This window comes from Meles meles, chromosome 9 (assembly GCF_922984935.1).
Source record: "Meles meles chromosome 9, mMelMel3.1 paternal haplotype, whole genome shotgun sequence".
Lineage (NCBI taxonomy): Eukaryota > Metazoa > Chordata > Mammalia > Carnivora > Mustelidae > Meles > Meles meles.
The window spans coordinates 68,482,541-68,501,989 of record NC_060074.1 but is presented as its reverse complement, the minus strand read 5'-3'; the positions used below and the strand labels follow the sequence as shown (position 1 = coordinate 68,501,989).

Sequence of the window (19,449 nt, the reverse complement as noted above, 5' to 3'; positions counted from 1 at the left end):
ATAAATTGCTTATTATTCCAGGAGTATTTTTTCCAATTTTTTTCAGATTTTCTACATTGACAATTATGTCATCTGTGGTGAGAAGAGACATCCTTGCCTGATCTTAGTAGGAAAGCTTCACATTTCTCACTAATAAGTATGATGCTAGCTATAGGTTTTTATAGATATTCTTCATTGAGTTGAGGTGTTCCCCTCTATCCATAGTTTATTGAGAGTTTTTACCATGAATAGTATTGGATTTTATCAAATGCTTTTTCTGCATCTATGGATATGACCATGTGATTTTTGCTGAAGTGATATATCACATTGATTTTTTGAACAATGAACCAATTTAAATACCTGAGACACTAACACATTTTAACACTGATTGATTATATTAGTTAGTTGAGACCTTGGACCTGGAAAGGTTGAAAGTTAGGGTCAGGTAAACTAGGGAAGTAGGTATGGCAGGAAAGGAAGAGCGCCCAAGCAGGTGGGTGTGAAAACTTCCGGCTGGGGAAGGAATAGGTAGAAGGAGAGAGCAGAGGTGAAGGGGACTAGAAATCAGGCGCTGGGGAAGAAAGGGATGGTTTTGTCCAAGATAGACCTAAGCCTGAAAAAAAGAAGAAAGGGAAAACAGATTATCACTATTTCAATACATACTCCATTGACTCTGTGGGTACATCTATTATGGATATTGTTATAAAATGGTGATGGAAAACTACAGAAATCTAACATCTACCCAAGGTGGGACTACAAGATTCCTTTATATGTAGTATGATTTCAGAAGGTTGGACATGATCTTGAATCTTGGCTAAAACTCCATAATCCCTATACTAAATGTCTGAAATTCTGTTACAGGATGTCCATTTGCAAGGAAAATGGCAGGTGTTGCTTTCCGGAATCTCTTTTCCTTTGAAGTTAGAAAGTTTTATGGGCTAAGCTGCTGAATAATGGTCTAGAAACTAAGCCCAACATAAAATCTGAAGGACAAGCCATAACGCCATCAAGCTTAGTGAGAGGAAAGTGGTGGCAATCTTTTAATATGCAGACTTTTTTTTTTGCATTTTGGTGGTAGTTATTATCAATTATTTTATCTTATTTATTTTTTATTTTAATTTTTTACTCTTTTAACTTCTTTTCAGTGTACCAGAATTCATCCTTTATGCACCACACCCAGTGCTCCATGCAATATATGCCCTCCAGAATACCCACCACCAGGCTCACCCAACTTCCCACCCCTCGCCCCTTCAAAACCCTCTGGTTGTTTTTCAGAGTCCATAGTCTCTCATGGTTCATCTCCCCCTCCAATTTCCCCCAATTCCCTTCTCCTCTCCATCTCCCCATGTCCTCCGTGTTATTTCTTATGCTCCACAAGTAAGTGAAACCATATGATAATTGACTCTCTCTGCTTGACTTATTTCACTCAGCATAATCTCCTCCAGTCCTATCTATGTTGATACAGAAGTTGGGTATTCATCCTTTCTGATGGAGGCATAATACTTCATAGTGTATATGGAACACATCTTCCTTATCCATTCGTCTGTTGAAGGGCATCTTGGTTCTTTCCACGGTTTGGTGACTGTGGCCATTGCTGCTATGAACATTGGGGTACTGAAGGCCCTTCTTTTGCATGTCATCCTTGCACAGGGGCCATGCTAATCTTCTTTGTATTGTTCCAATTTTAGTATATGTGCTGCCGAAGCGAGCACAGGAAATAAAACTGTTAAACAGAATTTCAGTGAGACTGTTTTGATCAATTAATCACCAATAAAATATCATGTTGTACTATATAACATAAATTTTCATGTACCTCAACAAATAGATGCATTTTGCATTACACTTTGTATCCATGTTTCAAACAACTGAGAGTTTTAAATTAAAACTTTTTAAAAATCTATTTCAAAACTTACTCCTGGGGGCGCCTGGGTGGCTCAGTGGGTTAAAGCCTCTGCCTTCAGCTCAGGTCATGATCCCAGGGTCCTGGGATCGAGCCCCGCATCGGGCTCTCTGCTTGGCAGGGAGCCTGCTTCCTCCTCTCTCTCTCTCTGCCTGCCTCTCTCCCTACTTTGATCTCTATCTGTCAAATAAATAAAATCTTTAAAAAAAAAACAACAACAACTTACTCCTGGACCAACAATGGCTTGCCATGTTACTGGACTAAGATCCAATATCTCTCTACTCACATGCTTGTATATGTGGTTTTTCATCCTTTATACTACAGAGCAAATATGAATGCTACTTGACTATCAAGTTACTATTAAATGAAATAGAGGTTGCTGTATATATTCACCCAAAGTGGTATTTTTTAATGTATTGTCACAAAAGTAAACTAACAATGAACTTTAAACACTTCCTGTACATCAAATTAGCTTCTCATTTTTCCAAAAGACACATATATTTGGCACACTTTCCCAAAAGACATATTATGGCATTTTAAATTCACCTATTTTGCGGTTTAAAATATTTTGTATACATTTTTTCATGATTCACCAGGACAGCAAAGAATCTCTCAGGTTGATTTTAGCTGTCAAAGGAGAACATGTGATTCTTTGCATCCACGAAAACAGAATTTTCCAGAGACCAAACAGTCTCCATGGGAAATTAAACACCACCGATGTGCTCTTTTTCTTCAGTCCAAGCTCTGGTTTATGTGCATGTGTCGGACAGTGAGGACACTGTCAGCTTCTGGCTGAGGCTGAAGGAGGTGAGGAAAGAGAACCTGTAGGGACAGAGAAGACGAAAACTAAGCACCAGATAATGCTTGACATGAGATGAAAAGAATTTCTGAATCAATGAACTTTCCAAAATCATCTATGGATTATCAATGTGCTGGAATACCCCCTTCAACCAACCAGAGCTTGGATCAAACAAAAAGAACAGATATGTGGTGTTTAATTTCCCATGGAGACTGTTTGGTCTCTGGAAAATTCTGTTTTCATGGATGCAAAGAATCACATGTTCTCCTTCAACAGCTGTAATCATCTGATTGATTCTTTGCTGCCCTGGTGAATATCTCAGTCCGCTCAAGATCCACTAAGAGGAATCACATAAAGATGTCTAAGAAACTGTGAGACTGACTTTAATTGCTGACACATTATCCAACACTTCTTAGATTTCCACACTATCACTCAATCATTAGTATCCTTAAAGGGAGACATGACATATATATATTTAAAATTGATTCCATAAGATGATGCCAATTAATATTTTTATTATATGCATTAGGGAACATTTTAATTCTTCATTGTCAGATATTTCTGCTTTTTCAAAACTGCCACGCATTTTGCCAGAACTTTACATTTCACCCTCTTTAGAAAATGTTTCAGAAGCACTTGATTTTGTATTGTATTCTCCTATCAAGGCAGATCATATAGCTGAGCTCAGAATCTTCAGACATCTGTCCCTTCAACGAAATGCATTCATCACTCCTTCCCAGATCCTTGGAAAGTTCAACCCAGAAACCGTCTTGCCACACCCAGCAAAGCTCTGCATCAGCCACCACATGATCTCAGTGCAGAGCCCTCGCTCTTCATTCCCCCACTTTGGAAGCCACTGTCCGAGTCAGAGACATCACAGGTCTACTTTATTCACAAACATGAAGAAGCAACTGATGCTAACCGAGCATTTAGAAGACATCAATGCTGTCTTGAGTAATTTCTCATTTCACCTTCTCGACAAGCAACACTGGGAGATGGGAAAGACCACTATCTGTACATCTGGAAATCGAGACTGAATTAGAGAACTTTGCCATACTAAGATATTTGTGTAGTTGAGATTGGAAGGTATGAATCACTTAGCATTTTAACTGGTAACTAGATTATCACTAATTATAGTTTAGATATATATGTGTGTGTGAGCAAAGCTCACAGCCTGTATCTGGCAGTGATTCTAGGATTAAAATCTAGATTCTAGGATAAAAATCTCCAGTAGGTCAGTTCCTCTCATTTGCTTTCTGCTGGTCACTGTGGTCCTTTGCATCCATTTACATTATGGCCAGTTTTGGAATTAAAATTTTTAGAGAATAAAATAGAAATGTGGACGATGTATGTATTTTTAAGTGCTAATTTGTCTTTTTAAAAATAAAATGTCATTTGTGTGATGGCAGCTTTTGAAGCTTCTGGGCGCAAGATTTAGTGTAGGCACAGAGATGTCCTGAGCACGGTGCAGAGCCACCCTGCCCGGAGACCAAGAGCTGACAGCTGTTCCTGGGACATTGTTGGAGGTGTGATGCCCGGGTCCAGAGGTAGGAGGGTTTGGAGGGGGGCTTCTCTCCCAGCTCTGCCTGGAAGGAGCCCCCTGGGCCCCTGAGCATCTCAGCCTTGGTGAGGATACTGCTCCCCAGCATCCATGGGAGGGCACAAACCAGCAAGGGATTGGAAATGGAGGGGACACGATGAATAACTAGAGCTTGCAGACTGGTTTAGAAGCAACTGGAAAATATCCCTCTGGAATCTCTCAGAAACAGCTGGGGCAGAAGGTCATTGCCAAGAGGTTAGGAATCTCATGGGACTCCAGGCCACTGCTTCATGATGTTGTGCCTCTAGTTTTCTTCTGCAACCTCTTCTCCCCCTGCAAGAAAGTGGGGAGAGCCTGGCACTGGGGCTGATTGCTTGCACAAGAATCTCAGTCCTTCTCTCACTGCGTGGCTTTTAGTGTCTCTGAACTTGCGTGTTCAGGTGCACGAAGACAAGCTGCAGTACTCCCTTTTACTCTGGGAGGGACAGTAGGAAAGGCTGGCTGCCTGAGGCTGAACCAGGTGGTACTACGCATTCTCCATTCTCCACCCATTCTCCACGTGGCATGGGGAGCGCCATGTGAATTCTAGTCCAATCTCTAGAGATTCTAGTTCAATGCCTATAAAAGGAAGGCCTAGGAATGTAGGGGTTTTAAATCAGTACTGACCTGAACTATCTGTACAATGGAGTCTGCTTTACTATTATGTAGGTCACACAGAAGGGTATAGTAAAATCTAAATGGTCTGCAAACCAACTCCTTTTGGGTATGTTTAAACACCATAGAATATGGGCCAATCTTATTTTTTTTTAAATGATAATTCCATTGTAATTAACATGCAGTGTTATATTAGCTTAGGTATACAATACAGTGATTCAACATTTCCATATAATACTCAGTGCTCATCAAGATAAGTATACTCCCCCCCCCCACAAATTTATTTGAGAAAGAGAGAGCGCGAGAGTACAAGGCAGGGGTGGTGGTGAGGGCAGAGGTTGAGGGAGAGAGAATCTCCAGCAGACTCATTGCTGAGTGCAGAGCCCAATGCTGGGCTCATCCCAGGACCCTGGGGTCACCACCCCAGCCAAAATCAAGAGTCGGCTGCTCAACCAACTGAGCCACCCAGAGGCCCCAAGATAAGTATACTCTTAATCCTCTTCACCCATTTCACCACCACCCCCCACCCCCTCTCTGGTAACCACCAGTTTGTTCTCTATAACCAAGAGTCTGTTAAAGGTTTGTCTCTCTCTTTTCCTTTGTTCATTTGTTTTGTTTCTTAAATTCCATATATGAATGAAATCATATGGTATTTGTCTTAATCTGACTGGCTTATTATACTGTCTACATCCATTCATGTTGTTGCAAATGGTAAGATTTCATTCTTTTTATGGAATAATGGAATAATATTCTATTATTATATATATTATTCCATATATATATATATACACATATGTGTGTGTGTGTATATATATATATATATATATATATATATATATATACCCCATCTCCTTTATCTATTCATCTATCAATGGACACTTGGACTGCTTCTAATATGGGCTTATCTTAAAATGGTCTGAGATATTTTCCCTTTGAACCACGTCATTAAATTACCAGCAACTGACCCATTAACAAACCAATGACAGAGAAAATAGTCTTATATTGTGTAGGCAAAGCATATAAATCTACTTCGATATGAAGGGAAAATTGGCATCTGGGTTTGCACTTGGCTGCCCTCAAAGTTAATTCACTCATACATAAAAGTTTAAAGGCTGCAAGAAAAAAATGTTTTTGTTTTTGTTTTTTTTTTTAAAAGAATTTTATCTTTTATTTATTTTTTATTTATCTTTTCTTTATCTGATCTCAACCACCAAGCCGTTCACTTCATGAGGTCCTTCTTCAAGGATTTTATATGTTTTTGCTTATATTTGTATTTCTTTTTTTTTTTTTCTCATTTTATTTATTTTTTCAGCGTAACAGTATTCATTCTTTTTGCACAACACCCAGTGCTCCATGCAAAACGTGCCTTCTCCATTACCCACCACCTGTTCCCCCAACCTCCCACCCCTGACCCTTCAAAACCCTCAGGTTGCCCCAACCTCCCACCCCTGACCCTTCAAAACCCTCAGGTTGTTTTTCAGAGTCCATAGTCTCTTATGGTTCGCTTCCCCTCCCCAATGTCCATAGCCCGCTCCCCCTCCCCCAATCCCACCTCCCCGCAGCAACCCCCAGTTTGTTTTGTGAGATTAAGAGTCATTTATGGTTTGTCTCCCTCCCAATCCCATCTTGTTTCATTTATTCTTCTCCTATCTCCTACCCCCCCATGTTGCTTCTCCATGTCCTCATATCAGGGAGATCATATGATAGTTGTCTTTCTCCGATTGACTTATTTCACTAAGCATGATACGCTCTAGTTCCATCCACGTCGTCGCAAATGGCAAGATTTCATTTCTTTTGATGGCTGCATAGTATTCCATTGTGTATATATACCACATCTTCTTGATCCATTCATCTGTTGATGGACATCTAGGTTCTTTCCATAGTCTGGCTATTGTAGACATTGCTGCTATAAACATTCGGGTACACGTGCCCCTTCGGATCACTATGTTTGTATCTTTAGGGTAAATACCCAGTAGTGCAATTGCTGGGTCATAGGGTAGTTCTATTTTCAACATTTTGAGGAACCTCCATGCTGTTTTCCAGAGTGGTTGCACCAGCTTGCATTCCCACCAACAGTGGAGGAGGGTTCCCCTTTCTCCACATCCTCTCCAGCATCTGTCATTTCCTGACTTGTTCATTTTAGCCATTCTGACTGGTGTGAGGTGATATCTCATTGTGGTTTTGATTTGTATTTCCCTGATGGCGAGTGACGTGGAGCACTTTTTCATGTGTCTGTTGGCCATCTGGATGTCTTCTTTGCAGAAATGTCTGTTCATGTCCTCTGCCCATTTCTTGATTGGATTGTTTGTTCTTTGGGTGTTGAGTTTGCTAAGTTCCTTATAGATTTTGGATACTAGCCCTTTATCTGATATGTCGTTTGCAAATATCTTCTCCCATTCTGTCAGTTGTCTTTTGGTTTTGTTAACTGTTTCCTTTGCTGTGCAAAAGCTTTTGATCTTGATGAAATCCCAACAGTTCATTTTTGCCCTTGCTTCCCTTGCCTTTGCTGTTGTTCCTAGGAAGATGTTGCTACGGCTGAGGTCGAAGAGGTTGCTGCCTGCATTCTCCTCAAGGATTTTGATGGATTCCTTTCTCACATTGAGGTCCTTCATCCATTTGGAGTCTATTTTTGTGTGTGGTGTAAGGAAGTGGTCCAATTTCATTTTTCTGCATGTGGCTGTCCAATTTTCCCAGCACCATTTATTGAAGAGGCTGTCTTTTTTCCATTGGACATTCTTTCCTGCTTTGTCGAAGATTAGTTGACCATAGAGTTGAGGGTCGATTTCTGGGCTCTCTATTCTGTTCCACTGATCTATGTGTCTGTTTTTGTGCCAGTACCATGCTGTCTTGATGATGACAGCTTTGTAATAGAGCTTAAAGTCCGGAATTGTAATGCCACCAACTTTGGCTTTGTTCTTCAATATTCCTTTGGCTATTCGAGGTCTTTTCTGGTTCCATATAAATTTTAGGATTATTTGTTCCATTTCTTTGAAAAAAATGGATGGTATTTTGATAGGGATTGCATTAAATGTGTAGATTGCTTTAGGTAGCATAGACATTTTCACAATATTTATTCTTCCAATCCAGGAGCATGGAACATTTTTCCATTTTTTTGTGTCTTCCTCAATTTCTTTCATGAGTACTTTATAATTTTCTGTGTATAGATTCTTAGTCTCTTTGGTTAGGTTTATTCCTAGGTATCTTATAGTTTTGGTAAGAATCAATAAGATTGATAAACCCCTGGCCAGACTCATCAAAAAGAAAAGAGAAAGGACCCAAATCAATAAAATCATGAATGAAAGAGGAGAGATCACAACTAACACCAAAGAAATACAGACAATTATAAGAACATACTATGAGCAACTCTACGCCAACAAATTGGACAATCTGGAAGAAATGGATGCTTTCCTAGAGACATATAAACTACCACAACTGAACCAGGAAGAAATAGAAAACCTGAACAGGCCCATAACCAGTAAGGAGATTGAAACAGTCATCAAAAATCTCCAAACAAACAAAAGCCCAGGGCCAGACGGCTTCCCAGGGGAATTCTACCAAACATTTAAAGAAGAACTCATTCCTATTCTCCTGAAACTGTTCCAAAAAATAGAAATGGAAGGAAAACTTCCAAACTCATTTTATGAGGCCAGCATCACCTTGATCCCAAAACCAGACAAGGATCCCACCAAAAAAGAGAACTACAGACCAATATCCTTGATGAACACAGACGCAAAAATTCTCGCCAAAATACTAGCCAATAGGATTCAACAGTACATTAAAAGGATTATTCCCCACGATCAAGTGGGATTTATTCCAGGGCTGCAGGGTTGGTTCAATATCCACAAATCAATCAATGTGATAGAACACATTAATAAAAGAAAGAACAAGAACCATATGATACTCTCAATAGATGCTGAAAAAGCATTTGACAAAGTACAGCATCCCTTCCTGATCAAAACTCTTCAAAGTGTAGGGATAGAGGGCATATACCTCAATATTATCAAAGCCATCTATGAAAAACCCACCGCAAATATCATTCTCAATGGAGAAAAACTGAAAGCTTTTCCGTTAAGGTCAGGAACACGGCAGGGATGTCCATTATCACCACTGCTATTCAACATAGTACTAGAAGTCCTAGCCTCAGCAATCAGACAACAAAAAGAAATTAAAGGCATCCAAATTGGTAAAGAAGAAGTCAAACTATCACTCTTCGCAGATGATATGATACTATATGTGGAAAACCCAAAAGACTCCACTCCAAAACTGCTAGAACTTGTTCAGGAATTCAGTAAAGTGTCAGGATATAAAATCAATGCACAGAAATCAGTTGCATTTCTGTACACCAACAACAAGACTGAAGAAAGAGAAATTAAGGAGTCAATCCCATTTACAATTGTACCCAAAAATGTTTTTCAATGAGTTCCTTCAGAATAAATTTTGCAAAGCCACTTTTGGGTGCTTTTCCAATTTTTCCAGAAACTCTGGTCCTCAGACTAGGTAAAAATAGTATCTGGAAATGTAGATGAATGATTAGTGAGAAAATGTGCCCAACTTTAAGTGTAAAAAGAGAACTGGAGCCTAAAACAAGCCTCATTTTAAAAAAAAATTAGGTCCAATAAAACTATGCAAAGCTTAAATGCATTTGGCAAGAATAAACATCTACCTGAACCATGTAGGCTTCGGTGAGGTACTATTGTTTTGGTAACGACCCACCTCACCAACTCACCCTGAAGGCAGAAAATGTTTGTCCCGTTAGCAAAAGCCTGGGCTACTTTGGAACAGTTAGCAAATAATTGCTATATTTACCATAATGTCAGTCGTGGTAGCCAACATTCATTCCTGTGGTTCTCGGCCAGCTACTGTGGTCTCATTTTCCTGCACAGCAGCAGGAGTGAACAGACAGAATCGATGTGCATACCCTGGAAAAGGCCACAATTCAAATGCGGCACCTGGGCCACTTGGAGGCTCTAGGATACTACATTCACAGTCCAGATGAACATGTGTCTACAATCTATGGTCCAGACAGGCAAATACTACAATCCAGGTGAGTATGAACATGAAGGCCCTACAGATTCGGGGGCAAAAGATGAAAACATCATCCAACAAACCCATGAACCGAAGCACTAAGAACCAGAGACCACGTGGGCCAGCACACTCCTTTCCGTTTCCGCTCTCCGCACTTTTTCCAGCACCAGTGCCGACAACTCACAGAACTGCAATCTAGGACGAGAGGACAGGCTTCCTTCCTGGTAAGTCTAAAAGTGCCCACTTCGGATTCCAGGTCATTTTTGTCTAAGTTGACCTTATCCAATCTGTGATTTATACTGAGTTGCTGACCTTTCACAATCACTGCTCTTATCTGCTTTGTATTAAAAATAATCACCATTGCTTCTTTTTCTTTTCCAAAGAAGGTGGCTACACTTAAGGGTGCAAATATCAGCAAAGTGATATTTTAAAAAATAACATTAAGTTGGTATAAAAAAAGCTGATGCTAAGTAAAGTAAGTCAGCCAGAGAAAGACAAATACCATATGATTTCATTTCATGCAAAATCTAAGAAACAAATAAACAAACAACAAAAAGAGAAACACTCATAAATATAGAGAACAAGCTCATGGTTGCCTGAGGGGAGGTGATGGATGGGTGGGGGAAATATGTAAAAGAGATTAGAAGGTACAAACTTTTAGTTACAAAGGAAGTAAGTTATGGGGATGAAAAGTATATCATAGAGAATATAGTCAATAATATTTAATAACTTTATATGGTGACTGGTGGTAACTAGGCCTATCATGGTGAGCATTTTATAATGTATATAATTGTCAAATCACTATGTTGTGTACCTGAAACTAACATATGTCAACTATGATAAATAAATACATAAACAAGTAACCAAAAAAGGAAAAAAAAAAAAACCAAACCAGACGCCACAATTTAACTGGGGGGAAAAAAAAAGCTAATACAAGTCTTGGCCAAGTTTAAAAGTCAGAATTTACCAGTGTCAATTGATAAAGGCCCACCCTCTCTTCTGCCCATTTCTCCCCACCACCCTCACAAAGGTTGTTACAAAAACACCTCTCAGATTGCTGGGGTTGGTTACAGTGCCCTCATGTGTCTCTGCCTTGCAATGCCATTTTAAGCCTTTCAAAGAATGTAATATTTACATTCACAGTGTGATATAATTAGTAATGGCATTTTTAAGCAGCAGAAGCAAGTCCAAATCTTTCAAAATACACATACAAGATTGGACAAGCTTTGAAGAGCCATAAATGGCTCAGATTAGTTACCCCTGGGCTCATGTCATTGAATTTTAAATTTAATGACAAAAAGTCAACAAAGATTTGACACCAAAGAAATAAATATATCTAAGGGGCAGTTGATGAAAATATTACATTCTCCTTGAAAATCAATGCAAAGCCACCTTAAACCTTGAATTTTTATGCTTTTGAAACCAAGTTGCTTTTATCTTCTCTGTTCAGATTTTGAAGAACTCTAATTGTACATTTTGTGAGAAAATGCCTGTTTGACAGTAGCTAACTCTTCCATTCCTTAGCAAAAAGTCAGAACTATTTATTTCAGAAAGGTTAATTTCAAGTCAAGCTTCACTTTATGTTTTAAAATAGGCGTAAGAGGGAATATTTAAGCATAGCCTCAGTTTAATTGGTTTAGCACCCTGGAAACTCATGTTAAAAATAAGGACATTTTAACAAAGAGAAACTGCCATGGCAGAGAAATTATTACATTCTCTGCTCCCTTTGGATTTTTAATTCATTGTTTTACAAGCCTACCTCAACTGAATTGCTTTTAATTTTTTTTTCTTTTCTCCCCATAAGCTTATAGAGTAGTCTCAGCCTGGGAAACTGCTGTCATTTGCTGGAACTGGCAAATAGGTCATCCTAGTCAGTAACAGCAACCAAGAACAGGGATCAAAAGATGCAATTTCAAAAACATAGCTTTTAAAAGAACATACATAACATTTTTCTCCTTGCTGCAAGAGTCAGTAAATGTTAGAAACAACATTTAAATTGAGATTCTCTGTGGATATCATCCTGATTCTTCATCCCACAATTTTTGGAGGAGAGAGTTAAGTTCCAGGCCATTTGAACAAGTTCAACCTTGCAAAAAAGAAAGACTTATACGGACCTTACTCTTTAAGAGTCATATTCTGAAAGGTGTTATGTTATGGCCTTTCTAGGAAATCCCCCTTCCAGCTCTTGGTTTCAGATTTTATTTCATTCCCTATGCTACTCTCCATACAACATGGATGGACAAAGGCCAAAGCCATACATGGGTAAGACCTTGAGTCCTTCACGTCTGGAGAAAGGTTTAACCTGTGATCCAAGGAGCAGGAACAAGAGGTGGAGACAAAGAGCAGTTTCGTGAAAAAACTCCAAATTAGCAAGAGTTAATGAAACCCATAGTCCAATAAAAGACTGAAGGAATCAGATATGAAGCAACAAATATGTGTTTCCAACCCCAGTGCGAAGCTTACAGGTCTGCCCAGTGGCATTAGACTGTGAGAACCGTAGAAACTTTTGGTATAATGACTCCGCCCAAACTCCAACCACAAGGAACATGACCAAACTCTGCTGTGGCTTCTAGCAGCCTAAAGAGACATAAAGACAATTCAGATTCCAAAAACAGACAAACCCCAAACCAAAACGAACAAATGAACTCCATTATGTTTAATGTAAATATTACAGGAGCTAACACGAAAACGAATCTCAAGGGTTTTATTTTTGAAGGTCAAAGAAAAGCCTGGTCAATGTACAATGAGGCATGAGAAAGAGGGATACATAACTTTTTGGGAAAACCACTGAAGTTCCTTCTGTATTACAGTTACTGACTATATTCAAATGGTCACGGTTTGACTAGAATGAAAATCTTATTTGTTAGCATGGTGTTAAGAAAATTCAATTGTAATAATATTGAGATTTAGGGTTTGGATATAAAACAAGACAAAAGCATATAAGGATTTTAAATTTTGTGTCTAACACATTTTCCAGGTGTTAATTTTACTAGGAAATTTGCCTCAACACCCAAAACTAGATGTCAGTGTAAAGATGTAGAACTGCCTATAGATGGAATGATCTGGAATTTGATCCAAAGCAATGAATTCATTTTATGTGGGAGTTGGAGGGGTCAGAATGTCATGTTTGAACACAACATTGTTTAGAAGACTGTGCTTAGGTATATATGTGAGTCCATTCCCAATCCAGAAATAGATACTCACACGAATATCTTGGATCGTGGCCCTCAGATGTCCCAGAAGCTTGGCAATAAATGGTCTGCTGCTTGAACAAAGACTACAGAATCTGCATTCAGGAATGTGAGTACTTTGGAAAATTAGGGAAAGAAGGGCAAACAACTCAGCTGTTCAAATGGCTTTTCAGGTATGGGGTTAAATGTTTACATCTGGGTGTGAATAAGCAAATATGCTCAAATAATCCATCTGTATTGTTGAGGTTTTAGTCCCTCAATAACACATTGTATGGGTAAAGAAATTTTCTATTTAAAAAAAATTTTTTTGGGGGGCGCCTGGGTGGCTCAGTGGTTTAAGCCGCTGCCTTCGGCTCAGGTCATGATCTCAGGTCCTGGGATGAGTCCCGCATCGGGCTCGCTGCTCAGCAGGGAGCCTGCTTCCTCTCACTCTCTCTGCCTGCCTCTCTGCCTACTTGTGATCTCTCTCTGTCAAATAAATAAATAAAATCTTTAAAAAAAAAAAATTTTTTTTTAAATCTTAAGCATGGGGGCTTGAACTCATGACCCTGAAATTAAGAGTCTCTACCAACTAGCCAGCCAGATGCCCCAAGAAAGTGTTTAAACAAGGGCACCTGGGTGGCTCAGTTGTTAAGCATCTGCCTTGGGCTCAGGTCATGATCTCAGGGTTCTGGGTTCGAGCGCCACATCAGGCTCTCTGCTCAGCGGGGAGCCCGCTTCTCCCTCTTCCTCTGCTGCTCCCTCTGCTTGTGCACTCTTTCTCTCTATCAGATACATAAATATTTTTAAAAAGAAAATGTTTAAATAGTAATGTGAAAGTGGTAACCTAAACCAAGGCTACGATTTATTTAATAAATATTTATTGAGCTTCTGCTACATCCATGGCACTATCATGTTTAGCTTAACAACCTGAGTAAGAAAATGTAGAAGCACTTACAATGTTTGTGAGGACTCTCAGGGTTAAAAGGGAATGAAATACCATTCAAACCAGCTCAAGTGATAAAGAGAATTTATTGGCTCATTTTGCTGAAAAGTTCAAGAATTGCTTTAGGTATTGCTGGATCCTAGGTCTGTCTTAACGTCTTATCTCTTTATCTCTTAGCTCTACCTTCCTTGAAAAGATTTAGATGAGCTAGAAAGGAAACCCACAGTTTAAAGACTTTAAGATCATATATACAATCACCATTAAGGAAAATCTCCCTTGAGACTCATTTCTCTTGGCCTCACTCTCTGACTTTAAAATGAAAGATTTGAGCAAAACCCCAATGAGAAACCACCTCACACCTGTCAGAATGGCTAAAATCAAAAACACAAGAAACAACAAGCACTGGCAAAGATATGGAGAAAAAAGAACCCTCTCACACGGTTGGTAGAAATGCAAACTGGTGCAGCCACTGAGGAAAACAGTAAGGAACTTCCTCAAAACATTAAAAATAGAATCACTATATGATCCAGTAATTACACTACTGGTTATTTACCCAAGGAAAATGAAAACACTAATTTGAACAGATCTATGCACCCCTATGTTTATTGATACATTAATTATAATAGCCAAGCTATGGAAGCCAAGATGTGGAAGCAACCCAAGCATCCACTAATTGATGAACAGATAAAGAAGATGTGATATACACACACACATATATAGATATAGATAATGGAATATTACTCAGCTATAAAAAGACTGAAATGTTACCATTTGCAACAACATGGATGGATGGATCTAGAGGGTATGATGCTAAGTGAAATAAGTCAATCGGAGAAAGACAATGTCACTCATGTATGGAACTTTAAAGGCGAAACAAAGAAAGAAAAAAAAGAGACAAAAACCAGACTCATAAATATAGAGAACTGGTTGTTGCCAGAGGGGAGGTAGGTAAGGGAATGGGTGAAATAGGTGAAGGATGTTAAGAGTACACTCACCATGATGAGCTCAGAGTAATGTATGGAATTGTTGAATCGTTAGACTGTATACCTGAAACTAATATAACATTTCATGTTAATTATACTGGAATTTAAAAAAGATAAAATTAAATTTTAAGGCACCTGAGCTATCACTTCTAAGTTTTCCCCTACCTTCAACATTTAGATATACAAATAAAAATACAGGGGGCGCCTGGGTGGCTCAGTGGGTTAAAGCCTCTGCCTTCGGCTCCGGTCATGATCCCAGAGTCCTGGGATCGAGCCCTGCATGGAGCCCTGCATCGGGCTCTCTGCTCAGTGGGGAGCCTGCTTCCTCCTCTCTCTCTGACTGCCTCTCTGCCTACTTGTGATCTCTGTCTGTCAAATAAATAAATAAAATCTTAAAAAAAAAAGAAATTGCTTTAAAAAAATACAGTAAATTTGAATTTCAGATAAACAATGCTAACTTTTCTTCTTATTTTTTTTTAAGATTTATTTATTTGACAGACAGAGATCATAAGTACACAGAGAGGCAGGCAGAGAGGGGGAAGCAGGCTCCCTGCTGAGCAGAAAGGCCAATGTGGGGCTCGATGTGGGGCTCGATCCCAGGACCCTGGGATCATGACCGGAGCCGAAGGCAGAGACTTTAACCCACTGAGCCACCCAGGCACCCCAACGAGCATCTTTTCAGTGTAAGTATGTACCAAATATTTTATGGGACATACTTACACTAAAAAGTGCTCACTGTTTATCTGAAATTCAAATTTAACTGGGCATCCTGCATTTTACTTGGCCAACCTAATCCTAGACCTTAAGTTTATTAATTTCCTCATTCATTTGTTTGTCCACCTGTCCGTCTATCCACCCATCAATTCATAGATTTATTCAAACAGATACTAACTGGGCACCTGCTGTGGGACCAGACATTCTGCTAGGCGCAGGGGACAAAGTGATGAGCAAAAACATAGATTCCTGCTCTCATGGGATTTTCAACCCATGAGAGTGACAATAATCATATAATCACCAAGGCAGATAAATAATTACTTGGTGAGTTACGTGTGCTGGAGGAAAGGAGAGCACATTACAAAGGACTAGAGGTCAGTGAAGGCTTCCTTCCCTACGGAAGTGGTGCTTGAAATGAAAGCTGAAGTCTGGGTTGGATTTAACTGAGTGGGGGGAGAGTATTCAAGATGAAGGAACCAACCAATACTTCTTGTCTATGTTGAGATTAATGATTGTAGAGTTGGACTGAAAGATTGGTTGGCATCCTTTTTGGCAGAGTTGAAGAAAAACATGAGTAGTGCCTCCCTCTCACCTCCTCAGTCATTCTGGCTCCTCTTGTGACCATAATGGCACACTTCCCATGAGTAGCAGTACCCTAGTTACCACAGGTGAACACTTCTTCAGATGTCAATATAAGGAAACGTGGGCATCAGAACATATGACTTACGATGCCATTTCTGAAAAGACATTACTGGTTCTATTTCACTTCAGTTATCCAAGAGGAAACTTCTGCATATTAACCATGAATAATGCCAGGAAGTGCTTTCTAAGTCAGGAGACCTGGATTCTGGCATTTACTGTTTGTAGCTATGTAGGTGAGTGGCTAAATGGACATACCATTTAGCCTTGACTTCCTCAGCTAACTAAGGGATTCATACCATGAATTCAGCCTACTTCATTGAATTATGAGGATTAAAATAACATGGAACCTAATATTTGAAAAATGAGTTTTTTGTTCCTTTATTATTGATCATACCAAAATAGTTACCACCATTGTTTTTGGTGCAGATAACTTCTATACAATAGTCAATGCAGTGTGTCCCCTAAAGTTGTATTAGGTACATTGAAACTTGAATACATAAATGTGACATGAACAAGTGCCTTTCCAGCTTTTTTTCATCTGTTTAATAGAATAATCGTATAACTTTGGCTAGTGTTCACCGATGTGAAGTTGAGATGGTTGATGTGCTTAGAGTTCCCTGAAAGTTGGTTGTTTCCCAAACACATCTATAAATCTTAGTTATTACTACTATCATTATAGCTGATATTTCTTTTTTAACACATTAACTTCCCTCTGCTGAACAAACTGCTCAGTTGTTTGGAGGACTCATGTTGTCATTCCTCTCTTCTTGATGTGTCTCGTTGCTGCTGAACTAAACAATTCTTCAGCTCCCAGGGTGCTTATTTAATAAACGATGCTGTGCAGTTCCCAAAGAAAGACTTTCAATTTTCCTCTTGTGTGATGGCTATGATCAAGCTCCAACACCTGCAGTCTTGTTCAATGAGAATGTATACTGGAAACTCACTCACTACCTTGCTTGTTGTCTAATCTGTTAAGTTCTATTAACTGTAGAGGTACCCGATGCTTTTCTTCTCCTCTAGACAATTTTCTCCTCTCCTTACCCCCAAACTTGGAAAAAAGGGTTAACCGCTATATATTTTTTAGTAAACTCTGTGAGCTTTAAAAGATACTATGAAGGTTATAGGTATTTCACACATTTCTTAAAATGCACACACACGTGTGCACACGCGGGTGCACATGAAATACATTCTGGCTAGAATTTGAGGAGAAATAATAGCTGATGGACCAATGGTAGGGTCATGTAGTTGTCAGAGATATTGAGATCAAGTTCAAATTCTTCATCTCACAGATGAAGAAACTGAGGTTCAGAGTTTACATGATGTACCCAAGGTCACATGACAAAAGCAGCATGAAAATCTAGACCTCCTGAGGCCCAAATCCAGCCCACCACTGCCTATTTGTGGAAATAAAGTTTTACTGCAACACAGTCACACCCACTTGTTTTATTGCCTCTGGATGCATTTTTGCCACAGTGTCAGAAATGAATGGCTTGTTTTTGTTTTGTTTCAAATTCTGTTTACTTTTTTAATTATTATATTAAGTATTTAATTTATTTATTTGACAGACAGAAATCACAAGTAGGCAGAGGCAGGCAGAGAGTGGGGGAAGCAGGCTCCCTGCTGAGCAGAGAGCCCGATGTGGGGCTCTATCCCAGGACCCTGGGATCATGACCTGAGACGAAGGCAGAGGCTTCACCCACTGAGCCACCCAGTGCCCCTACTTCTTTTTTGGTGCAAAAGGTGGTTTTATTAAAGCATGGGAATAAGACCCATTAGTTACTTATTTTTTAATTGAGGTATAATTGACCGACAAGATTATATTAATTTCAGGTATACAACATAATGACTTGATATTTGTATATATTGTAAAATGATCAGAGAAGTTTCAACAGCGACTATATGGCTTACAGAACATAAAATATTTACAGTAGGGAGGGGAAGTCCTGAGCAGCAGATTCCCAGTGAAAATTCTACCATAAGGAAGTGGGATCATGATTCTGATGGATAGCTAGCTGTCTACACTACCAGTAGTCAGAACCTGTTTGTTTCTTACAGTGTGCGGTAGACACATTTGGCAGGTATCTGCTCAGTAAATGGCCCCCATCTCTGAGAACTGTAGCTTTCCAGGGGGCGGGCCCTTTGGCCATGTCTTTACTATCTAATGCCTCCACTTGTTATACATCATTATTGAATTAAAGGAGGACATTGGCTCTAAAGATCTTTCCAGAAATTTTGATCACAAACTAAGGGATGATAGGCTTTCGCTCTTTTTTTTTTTAGTTTTTTTTATTATTATTTTTTTTCCATTTTATTTATTTTTTTCAGCGTAACAGTATTCATTCTTTTTGCACAACACCCAGTGCTCCATGCAAAACGTGCCCTCCCCATTACCCACCACCTGTTCCCCCAACCTCCCACCCCTGACCCTTCAAAACCCTCAGGTTGTTTTTCAGAGTCCATAGTCTCTTATGGTTCCCCTCCGCTTCCAAATTTTTTTTTTTTTAATAAACATATAATGTATTTTTATCCCCAGGGGTACAGGTCTGTGAATCGCCAGGTTTACACACTTCACAGCACTCACCATAGCACTTACCCTCCCCAATGTCCATAGTTCGCTCTTTTTTTTAAAGTGTTCTTCATTTACTAAGCTTTTTAATTAAAGTGATATATACAGACTCTCACTAGAGGCCACATTTTGTTCTAAATCTATTCCAAACGTTACATATTGCTGGGCCTTTTAAAATAATACACATAGCTTATTAGGCTAGGCTAGGAATATAACACCATGAAAATAAAAAACACTTTCCACAAAGTGGAAAGGCAAAAGGTCTCTAACTTTCATTAGTCTTCAACACAATGTAAAATGCAAGCAAAATAATAGTATTAGCATTTTAGTTGGTAAAATATATGAACACAGTGGCTGTGGGGCAACCACAGTTAGAGGAAGCAGAGGAAATCACACTGAAGAGTAAGTGAAAGATGAAACAGATGCACAGAGAAGAGACAAGAGGCCATGTGGCTCCAAGAAGAGCATAGCTTCTTTAGCTCCTAATGGTTATTTGGGTTCTTGGTTTTCATTCTGCACCAGGCCAAACCA

General features: G+C 39.2%; 1 non-coding gene across 1 annotated transcript; it reads right to left on the bottom strand.

Annotated features, from left to right (window-relative positions):
- Positions 1-1,581: 1,581 nt before the first annotated feature.
- Positions 1,582-1,691, bottom strand: LOC123951236. The gene has a single exon (XR_006820386.1). It is a non-coding gene; the product is annotated as a U6 spliceosomal RNA (small nuclear RNA).
- Between the last annotated feature and the right edge of the window lie 17,758 nt (positions 1,692-19,449).